At 27.1% G+C, this 12395-nt stretch overlaps 1 long non-coding RNA gene across 1 annotated transcript; it reads left to right on the plus strand.

Annotated features, from left to right (window-relative positions):
• Window positions 1-5102: 5102 nt before the first annotated feature.
• Window positions 5103-10793, plus strand: LOC136090267 (uncharacterized). The gene is made up of 3 exons (XR_010643299.1): window positions 5103-5171; window positions 5444-5572; window positions 10684-10793. It is a non-coding gene; the product is annotated as an uncharacterized LOC136090267 (long non-coding RNA).
• The last annotated feature ends 1602 nt before the right edge of the window (window positions 10794-12395 follow it).

A 12395-nucleotide genomic window follows, 5' to 3' on the forward strand; every position in this document is an offset into this window, starting at 1 on the left:
CTTGCATCATTAATTGCATTCTAATAACAATTTATCATGTGCATCTTAAAAAAGTTTTTTATTTTGTTAATTTTGTTTGACAAAGTTAAAAACAAAAATTATTAAACGACGTGTAAACTAATTTAAATGCTTTTTGAAGTTTTCTATTAAATAATTGCAAGGAATAAAATCTTATTAAACACAATTTTGCAAGTAACAAACTGTCTGGTCGTCCTGCTGGGCCACTGACAGGCATTTTTTTCCAGTTGCCCTCGAAGAAAACAAGTCGTCCCATGCCACCGGACAGGTACCACCCATATACCCATATATATATATATATATATATATATATATATATATATATATATATATATATATATATGTATATGGTAAAGTTTTTGAGATTATCAAATCGTTTTTTTCTAACTGCTTTATTAAGGTCATCCTTGAAGGCTAACACTATTCTTGATTTCTGGTCACTTCTGGGGTGCCTAAAGGTTTTATCCTTGGTCCTGTTTTGTTTCTTATCTACATTAATGATCTTCTAGACAACCTTATATCTAAAGTAACTCTTTTTGTTGATGACTGAACTTTACTTCTGTCTTGACAAAAGTCATCTCTTTTTGATTGATTAGAACAGGAACTGTGTAATATTTGGTCGGTTCTTATAATGATGCTCTTTCTCTTCTAGACAAGGTTCAAAAATGCATTGTAAACAAAGTTGGACCCACTCTATTCTGAGTAGGTCCAACTGTCTAAGTCTCATACATTTACTGTACCTGTCTCTGCATGCTCTAAACTTTTATACTGTAGAAAGTATTAAAGCTTCTTACACTGCATTTCAACCCTTCAGAACTCTCTCCTATCTTAATATTTTCCTGACTCATACAACACTTTAAGTATTCTGTCAACTGTTTGCTTGCTCTATAACTCTATTTTTTTTTTTTTTTTTTTACTAGTAACTGCCTCATTAATCGTGGTTACTTGAGGGCCTTGTTGGAAGTGAATCAGAATAATATATATATATATCTTTGTAATTCACCTCCTCATGGCCGAGAAGGCCACTACAGATGAGGAGGCTACTAATAGTGGTTATAGCCCTCTCTCAACTCTATAACTCCGAAACACGAACCTTGAGGAACAAGGCCGCTGCGCTGAGAAACAATTTGAGCGCGGTACTACCAGGGACGTGGTGGGGGATTGAACTCCGGAACCTCTCGCTTATGAAGTGAGCGCTTTACCACTACACCACTACCGCATATATATATATATATATATATATATATATATATATATATATATATATATATATATATATATATATATATATATATATATATATATATATATATATATATATATATACAACCCTTAGATGTTGTCCGAAAGTTTTTTCCATATTTTGTTGACGAAAATTAAAAATTAAAATTCAAGACCAGAATTTTTTTTTCAATTAATTGATAGACTGCCTGCCCCAACCAAACTCTCAGTCGATGTAGCAACACTCCTTGCGGGTCAGGCTAAAAGATAGTAGATGTAGCAGCACTCCCTTTTGCGGATCAAGCTACTTGTCAGTCGATGTAGCAGCACTCCCTTGCGAGTCAGGCTATTTGTCAGTCGATGTAGCAGCACTCCCTTGTGAGTCAGGCTATAAGATAGTCGATGTAGCAACACTCCGCGCATGATTTACAGTAAAAAAATATAAAAATAAAAACATTTTATTAAAAAAATTAAAAATAAAAACATTTTATAAAAAAAATAAAAATAAAAACATTGTTTATATTGTTAAAAAAATTCAGAATGTTTTTAAAACATTCTGGTCAATTAAATTTGCGTTTTTGTGGTTTTTTTAAAAAACGATTTATTTGTAATTAAATTAATGGTTTTGACTTTCGTCCAACACGCAAATGTTGGACGAAAGTAAAAGTAATTAAAAGTGACGTATGTGTTGGTAAGAATCACTTTTTTCCTTCCGCTCTTCCCTAAGACAACAAACTATAGATCTATATATATATATATATATATATATATATATATATATATATATATATATATATATATATATATATATATATATATATATATATATATATATATATATATATATATATATATATATATATATATATATATATATATATATATATATATATATATATATATAAAAATTAGTAGAAAATCACTTAACAAAACTTTTTCTCATTTTACTCTGGTTTCATCGATAAAGACTCATCAGAAATCTTTATTGATGAAACACAGTGTAAAATGAGAAAAATAGTAAAACTAGTAGAAAATCACTTGTTAAATGATTTTCTACTAGTTTATAATTGCTGTTCCTTTAGGAACATTGAGCACTCTACTTTGTAGAATATATTTTAAAATTGTTTAAATATATATATATATATATATATATATATATATATATATATATATATATATATATATATATATATATATATATATATATATAAATATATATATCAGATATAAATATATATATCAGATATTAAATGTAACTAAATATAATAATTGTAAATAAACAATGTTTATTGTGTCAATATATTACACTAAAACCAATTAAGATAAAATTATCTAACTTTATCTTAATTGGTTTTAGTGTAATATATTGAAGTTCTAATACAGGACTGCTCCAACCGTGTTAACCTTTAAGCATACCAAAATAAAAAGAATTTTAGTAATAATTGTCCTATTTAAATCTGAAATTAAAATATGAATTAAGATATTGCCATTGCTTAATGAATTTTAAAATATTTCCTGAAAATATACAATAACTCTAGGACACCAAAATAGACACTATGAAGGATGCAGCTGTAAAAATATTTTAGGATTATTATATAAGTTCATAAAATATATTTTTACAAATCAACTTTGAACATTTATCCATTAGAAATAATAACAAGACTATACAATATTTATAGGACACAAAAAAATAAAAAAATAAAAATAAAGACACAGAAAAAGACACTGGAAAAAATGTTAACTTTCCTTGAATAATAATTAATTACATGGTCACAATTTATGTTTAAAAATATGTTTATACGCTCTATGCATCGAAAATACTCTTATGGTTACAGGGATGGATCCAAAACATCAAGTTAAGAACGTTCAATTTGCGATAAATTGCAATGTCTTCAAATCTATTCTTTGATATCAAAAGATATTATTACACTGAATCATAAAGATATTGGTGAAACTGTTTCTGCAATCAGTAATGTCTATGATGTCATTCTTGGACTTAGTATCCAAAACTGACCTGTACCTGAAATAACATCAGAAGTTATGGCAGCGCTAATGTTTAAGGATGAAGGATGAGTGAGGAATCACGCATTACTGCCTACTGATCTTTCTGTTATTTTTGATTTGTGTGACCAGATGCAATACCCAATCATAAACAAAATGTTTTAAATTATTAAGTTATGATTTCTAAGTGTTGCCAGTGCTAAATGTAACTTCTCAATTCGGCAATTAAAAACTGGCTAAGAACATGAAGGACAGAAAACAGACAAGTAGAAATCTTTCAACTTCCTGTCGACAAATGTGCTTCTTACATAACTTCGTGGATTCAGGCTGGCATGGAATCTTTTATTCCCTCTCGACGATTCCAGGTCAAGTCTCACTCTCCTCCATGATTTTCCTCGCACTGTGCTGCTGCGATTGCCAATCGAAACCGTTACTTCCATATTTATCAGCAAAACTATTCTCCAGAAAACAGGCGTCTGTTTATTACTGCTCGAAACAACTGATAAAAGGTTTTGTCTAACGCCAAAACCCGCTATTCTCAGGTCATGAAATATCGTATCTCATCTCAAAAATTAGGCTCTCGTGACTTCTGGAGAATCTTTAATAATATCAATAATAAGGGCAAATCTATAATTCCACCTCTCTTGTATGGTTCAACTTTGTCACCTCACCTAAAGACAAAGCTGAATTGTTTGCTAAAAACTTTTCATCAATATCATCTCTTGATTCCACTAGTTGCGTTCTACCTGATATTGCCAACAAACAGGTTGATCCTTTGCTTGACATTCATATCACTCCAGCATCTGTATCTAAAGTGATTTCCTGCCTAGATTTCTCTACAGCTTGTGGCCCGGACAACATACCTGTTATTGTCTTGCAGAAGTGTTCTCCGGAGCTGTCGTCTATACTCTCAAAACTATTCAACAAGTGCTTATCAGAGTCTTGTTTTCCAGCCTGCTGGAAAGCCGCATCTGTTATCCCTATCTTCAAAAATTCTGGGGAGCGATCTGATTCGTCTAACTAAAATATTTTAATGACTAACATATATAAAATTCATATGAAAGTTATGAAACTTTTATGAAAGCTGGAGTCAGAGTTGGTATAATTTTTCCGACTCCGACTCCAGCCAAAATTAGCTCCTACTCAATGACACGAGTTAAATTTTATTACTATTTCATTTATGAAAAAAAAAAAAATTTTTTTAAAGTTAAAGTACATAAAAATAATATTGACATAAAATCATGAATAATTGCAAAACAATGTTATTAAAAATCATAAAACAAAAACATCATAAAAAGATTTAATTAAGTGATATACATATGTTCTTATATCAGTCTTGTTAAGTACAAGTTAAATTATAAATCACACAGCATTCAAATAAAAAACTAATTAATGTTCAAAAACTGTTAACTTGTAAAGCGACTGTAAAACGACTGCATTAGTCTGAGGTCATTAGCTTTACAATGGAATCGGTCGCTCAACACTTAATAGCGACTGCAGGCATTTCTCAAAACTTCAGGGAAGCACTCAATTGCTTTTAATGGGTGAAAATATGTACAAGTTATTTCCTTTAGTGCAAAATATTTTAAAATTTTTATTTTAACCATATGTTCAATGCACATTAAGATGTTACTCACCACCCAAAAAAAAAAGTTATTCCTTCATTAAAAGCAATTTTTGTTTGTTGATTTTAAAGATAGTTAAATCTCATTCTTATAATTTTGCTAATCCATGTTTTAGTAAACCTTGTCTCACCCTGACTTTAGGTAGCCCTTATCTAAGTAATACTTTTTTAATATTCTTTCTTTTGCAATTTAAATTTTTTTTTTGTTTGATCGATGTTAAAACTGTATGGTAAATTTTTAATTTTTATAGAAAAATTTTCCATAAAGCTTAAGTCATAGTGAAAGTACTGCTGAAAGAGTTGACAGGTAAGATGTTTTTTTAAAATAATCGATTTAGTGAGTCATTGCAGAAAACTCCATTGTTAGAAACAATCACTTTCTTTAATTTAAGGTAATGACTTGTGTAAATCTCTCACTTTTAATCTTTAAATATGAGTGAGTGTGTATTAAACTTTAAATATATGTGAGTAGGCATGTGTGCATTAAGCAAAAATATAAATTAAAGTTATAAACAAATGAAATTAAATTAAAAATTATAATTGTATAAATATACAAAATTTATTTTAAAAATGTTTTAGATCTGTTTTTGTGGATCTTTTGAAGAAAATGCTTGAATTAGATCCTGCTAGAAGAATAAAACCTGCTGAAGTTTTGCGTCATCCATTTTTTACATTTACTCATTTGACACAATTCTATTATTGCAAAATGTAAGTATTGTTATTGCAAAATGTAAGTATTTTTATTGTAAAATGTGAAATTTACTTATTACTCATTTTCATCATCAATGTCACGTTAGCAGTTTTATATAGGTAAATTCTTTTTGATATTCAAGAGTAAGTTTTTGACATGAGACTCTTCTTTAAAGCAAATTTGTTTATTGTAAAGGCTTAAATAATTTGAAGAAACAAAATATGATTCATTAACATACAGTAATAACTTATCAGGGTTCAATTATCTCTACATGTACATCTCTACTATAAACTATCTCTACATGATCAATCCTCGGAATCAGGAAAAATGAGGTCGACAATAATTTGCCAACCTCTAAAAGATTGAGGCATCAGGTCGGCAAAAAAAATTGATACAAAGGTCTTACCATAAAGCATAGAAACTAGGTTGGCAATTTTTTGCCAATCTTAAACACTTTTGGGTTGGCAATGATGAATTAAATTGATTTTAATTGAATTAAATGAATTTTTTTGTTGAGTTTTCAAAGAAAAGCTAAAGCGCATTTCGGTATATATTTCAACTAAAATTTTTAAGATAGTATTGTGTTTTAAGTTAAAAGCCATATATAAATAAGCTATAAAAAATCAGATTTTTATTTTGGATTTAAAAGTTTCTACAAGTTTCTCAGATAAACTGTGTTTATTTCATAATGTTAGAAGATAAGTTTTGAGTTAATTATTTTTAATGTTAATAAGACTTCTTCTTATAAGCCTATTTTGTTATAAAAAGATCTAGATTGGTTAATGAATGCCTGCATTCACTGCAGCTAAACTGAAATACTGCATAAAATGCAGTATTTCAGTTTAGCTTTAAAAGCTTTAAGTTTTAAAGTCACTTTTTATTTTTAAAGAAATATTTTATAAAAGTAAAATTACATTTTTCATTTTAACAGTAATGCTAAAATAAAAAATGTAATTTTTAAAAACATTTATTAATGTAATTTTTAAAAACATTTCTACTTTTATGAAACAAAAAATGCAAAAATAAAAGCTTATCAAATTTCTTGGTTTTATTTTTTACTCCAAAATTATAACTTTATTTTTTATATATTTTTTTAATAAGTTTTTGGATAACTTTTAAATCTCTTAAATCTTTTTTTTATATTAAATTTATATAGTACTTAAATTAGTTTTATTTTAAAAGTACAAAAAATACAATATCCAAGAATTCTAAGATTATGTACAACTGCCTTATACAACCTACCTGCAACCACTACACCTCTTAAACTAGTTTACCATAAATTGTTTAAAAAAAGCATTGTTCCAGACCTCTGGAGAAAATCAAACATGTTCTATCTTAAAGAAAGGGTCCAGAACAAAAATATCGAAGTACCGTCCTGATTTACATACATCCCTACCCTGCAAAGTCCTCAAGAGCATCATACACAATCAAATTTTGAAATTCTGCAAACTCTTTGGTGTTAGGGCTGTTTTCGTAAGTAAACAGCCTTATCATCAAAGAGCAACATGGTTTTCTAAACAAAAAGGCTGCGTCACAAATCTACTTGAAGTGAGATATATCTTAACTAAAGTTGTTCACTAAGGTAACCTTATTGATGTAATTTTCATTGACTTTAGTAATGGCTTTGATAAGGTATCATACTGTCAACTCCTGTTTAAACTCAAAGCATTAATCACTTGGATCAAACAATCCCTCACCAATATATAACAGCAAGTGGAAATTGATTTCCATGAATCTGAATGGATGAGTGTTACAAGCGAGGTATCACAAGGTTCAGTTATCAAATCGAGCCAAGATGGTGCTTTCTTGCAAATAGACGTCAACAAAGCAGAAGAGTGGTCAAAAAATATACATTTTAAAATAATACATGGTTTTAAAAAAGTTAAAAAGACTTTTTCACTCTACCAATAAAAGAGTCTGTTACTTCACACTACAATCTACGCGCCCACAATCTTTGCCTGGAAAACTTTTTAAAAATGTGTCAAAATGTGCTGATGGATTCAATTATTTCATAAACAGTCGAAAATGATTGGAATGCTTTACCATACAAAACTGTAAACACATCATCCACAAATAATTTCTAGAGCTTTCTTACTGGAAAAGCATAAAGGCATTAGCCAAACAACATAAATAGTCAACCGGATTCACCGAGTCTCTTCAGCATAGAAGTGCTTGATGCAGCACTGCTTTTTTGAAAACATTGGGACATTTTTGACATTATATAGTTAAATAAATTATTAATGAATATAGAAACTAAAACAAGACTTTTAAAGTATTACTAAACAATGTTACATGTTTACAGGTATTTTACATTTTATAGAATTTTATATATAAGGGAAACATCCTTTTTTGCATAGAACAGTACAAAACTTTAGCTAATTAAAATTTTTACTCAAAAATTGTTTTTTTACATGTTAGTTTTGCCATGGATACATTTACAAGATCACTTTATTATATACTTTATCTTTTTTTTTTTTCTATTGAAATAATTTTTTTATTAATACTTAGTTTCAAATAACTATAATGAATATAATATACAATAATGGATATTATAAACAATATAAATAATATACATAAGCATATAATAATATACATAATATATACATAAGCATATAATAATAATACACAATTTATACATATACATAACCATATAATAATAATACACAATATACATAAGCATATAATAATATACATAATATACGATATACATAAGCATATAATAATAATACACAATTTTGTTGATATAATAAACAATTTTGTTGATTTGATCTTATTTGCTGATTTCTGTTTTGTTTTATATTAATAAATTTGTATTTAAATTTTCATATTCAGTTTTACTTTTAACAATGTTAAATCTTTTTTAGGATTAATAAATTTTAATATCATAATTGTAATTTTACCAAAAAGTTCATGGGCGCCTGTGGCGCCTGTTTATAGCAACCCTTTACACTTGTAAAAGATAATTATTTTGATAAGTGAAGTGAAGCCGGTGAAGGTAAATAAATCTTATATATATTACGCATACCTAATTGATAAGTGAAAAAGAATTAAAATTAAAAATTTAAATGACTTAAAACTAATGTTAAAAACAAAAAATTAAAAAATTTCAATAAAGAATTTCTTTATAAAGTATATTACTCTCGAGTCCCTAATTAAAAAAAGGAGGGGGGGCATTTATTAATTTTCGGAAATTTTTCCCACCCACCCCAAGCTTATTAAGATTCCCACCCCCCCTTTATTAATTTTTAATTGTTGTCAGCAAAAACATATCTCAAAACTAAAAAAAAAACACAGTGAAAATCAACCTTTAAATTAAAAAATAATTCTTTCAGTCATCAATAAAAACAAAAACTTTCAGCGTAAACAGGCTTTAAAAATTGCCGACTTGGTAAATCTTGATTTAGCATATTAAATCCTATTGAAATTATGCTAAAACAGCTGTTCAAAAATATGCATTAGGTCGCATGACACGCTAGAATAAAATAGTTTTTTTGAATTAAAGTGTATTTTGTAAAAAGTATTAGTTCGGATTTATAAACTAAACTTTTTTATAAAAATACTTATATTGTATCATAAAAACATTCCCACTTCCCCTTTTATTACACACACACACACACGCACGCACACACACACACACACACAAACCATATTGTTTATTAGATCTAAACTAAAATTCCACTCCTTCTTTTAATTATCCCTCCCCTCCTTCTCCCCTTGTATTAAGGACTTGAGAGTAAGAGCATTAACGATAACGTTAACAGTGTGGCCAGCCAACTGAAAATCAGGGAATAATCAGGGAAATTTTTTCTAGTCAGGAAAATCAAGGAAAAGTAAGGGATTTTCAAATTTTTTTCCATAAGTCAAGGAAAAAAATCTCTTTTTCAAAATTTTTTTTTTTTTTTTTTTAATGTTTTTTACAAACTCCCACACAACCATCAAGTAAAATAAAAATTTATATTCATTTTGCCATAAATTCATAAAATCATATGGAAAAATAGAATGATTATATTATTACCTAAAGTTTGTTACATATCTTTGAAATATAAATCTATTAAAGCGTATGATTTTATTTAACGTCAATACAATGTTAACTTTTTCCATAGAGTTAGTGGAGTATACATACTTTTTTTCGCTACTATAATTCTATATAATTTGTACAAATTAACAGTGACTTAATGGACAAATTAACTCTGAAGATATTTAATTTTTGATAAAATTGATAAGTTGAGTTTTTCTTTAAGAGCAAGACATGTTATGCACATTTATGTTATTAACTGAATTACTTAACTATTTAGTAACCACCGTGTCTTATTATATTAATATTTATTATTATTAATGTATTGGCATCAATTAGTTAATTAATAAAAAATTATTTAAAAATAAAAACGAAAATAAACTCCAGTTGGAATTAAACCCGGAGCACAGGCACCATGAAGAAATTTATTAACCACTACACCACACAATATTGTAACGCTAAAATTTAATAAAGTTTAAATAAAATAAATTTGTTTTGACTTAAGATGGTTTTTAAAGTAATTAATGCGCTTTAAAATCAAATATCTTTTGCATGATTAATATGTAAGCATTATGTCAGCGTTACACTATCAGGGAATCAGTGACCTGGGTAAATATAAATTAGATAATTAGTTGATAGGTTTTAAGGTTTTCAAAAAAAAATTTTTTTTTTCCAACTCAACAAAATTGAAAATAAAATAATTAAAATGTTAAATAAATCAAAAACTGTTACTTATTTTGATGTCATTAACAAATGTATTGGTCAGAAAAGCCAGAGATGTTAACAATAAATGCATTGATCAGATAAGCTAGATAAGGTTTTGTATTTTTATAGTACCTATTTGAGTTTTGACATAACTAAAAGGGTCTAAGCAGATTTAAGCATGTTTGACACTATTGATTTATCTATTCTTGATCTTGAAGATTTAAACTATTTTAATGATCTTTAAAACATTTCAACAGGAAAAAAACCTGTGGCTATATTTCTTGGCATTTAAAGTCTCTAATAAAACGTTTTAATTCAAAGAATAATAAATTGATTACTTTGTATTTTTGGTCAGTTATGGTCAGTATGGTAAACCTACCTAACCCTGACACGTCCTTTTTTTTTCAGTGTTCAATCATCTGTAAAAGTAATGGATGCTGTTGCCTATTTAAAAACTCAAGCAATAGCCCAAAGAAATGCCTCATTGGTAACAATACCTACTGCTTCTTCATTGCACAAATTTTTTTTTAATTTGAAAGAAATTACTGTTGCAGAGTGTGTTTTACATGTTGTGCATGTTTTATATCATAGCGTGTTTAACATGCTAATGCACGCTGTACTCACAAAATAATTGAAAACTAAAACTCTTCTTATAAGTCTTTAATATAGATGTTTGACAATTGATCAAACAATTATTTTGTTATAGTAAAATAAACAAAGTAATAAACAAAATTTAAATGCATCTAATTTTTTTTTATATATATAGATATAATGTGATTGTTTAATAAGTTGTCAGTTCATAATATAAAACAGTGCTAGAAAATTGTTAAACAATAAGTTTTTTTTTTAAAACAGTACATGTTATTCATCAATGTATATTGTCAATTATGTATGTGCTTGCAAATTCAGCTTTTTTTTACCTTTGTTATTTTTTTGCTAAAACCTCTAATAACCTTTTTTCACACTATCATTTATTAAAAGAGTAAAAAAAAATTATTTATAGTGATCTGCAAAACAGTTAAGTTTTATTGGGTTTTTATCTTCTTTCGCTAAAAAATTATGTTAGATATCAGCATTATAATGATACTAGAGTATATAACTATAAAATATATTTTTAATGGAAGTATTTTAATAAAGATGGCAAAGCCCTTGCAAAAATATAGAGAGAGATTATCCGAGGGGTGCATCAATTTTCAAATAGCTAGGACATGCAAGGAGTGTTGCTACATAGAGTTACAAATAGGTAGAACATGCACAGAGTGCTGCTACATCGACTTACAAATAAGTAAAATATGTGAGAAGTGCTACTACATCAAATGAGGATTTTGGTTTAAAAATTTTTTTTTAAATTTTTTAAATTTTTTATGGTCTAAAATAATAATAAAGATGTATTTTTAAGGTTCTCCATTCTCTATTATTAATCAAAACATAAGAAAATTGTATGAGCATTTAAATGTATTTAATAAAATACTTCCTAAATAAAAACTTAAAAATTTTATTGTTTAAATTGGCTATTTTTTTACAAATTTTGTTTAAGGATTTAGAGATAAAGTTATAGATCTAAATTTGCCAAAAATAAAAAATACTTTGTCAGGCCTTGTTAAGAGGCGCTATGCAGCTTGCTTTTTTCGTAAATGTTGAAAGCGTTCAGTTTGACAAAAACTTTTTTTTGGAATACTTAAATTAACTTTTAACCAATTTTTAAACATCGTTTATTAGGTTGTAAAAGAAAAGAATTTAACCTTAGAATTTATCATTTTTTGAAGAAACAAATTGTTTTATAAAATTTTTTTTAATATTACTGACTTTAAAATATCATTTTAAAAATTTATATTTAGTTTTGAAGGAATGTAAAATAGTATAATTGTTGAATTTAAAATTTAGTTTCAAATGAATGTAAGATAGCTTTGCAAATTTTATTTAAGTTTTTTTCTAATTGTTTGCTAACTAATTGATTACGCAAAATATAAGTCCCTCCATTATAGATTATCATAGAATATTTTAAGTGAAACGAAATTAAAAACTTTTTTTTTCTTATAAAAAGGGAGAAGTGCTTCAGTTCAACTGAATTCTTTTCACAAATAGATTTTTTGTTTCTAATTAATTAAATATTGTATAAA

This window comes from Hydra vulgaris, chromosome 13, assembly GCF_038396675.1.
Source record: "Hydra vulgaris chromosome 13, alternate assembly HydraT2T_AEP".
Lineage (NCBI taxonomy): Eukaryota > Metazoa > Cnidaria > Hydrozoa > Anthoathecata > Hydridae > Hydra > Hydra vulgaris.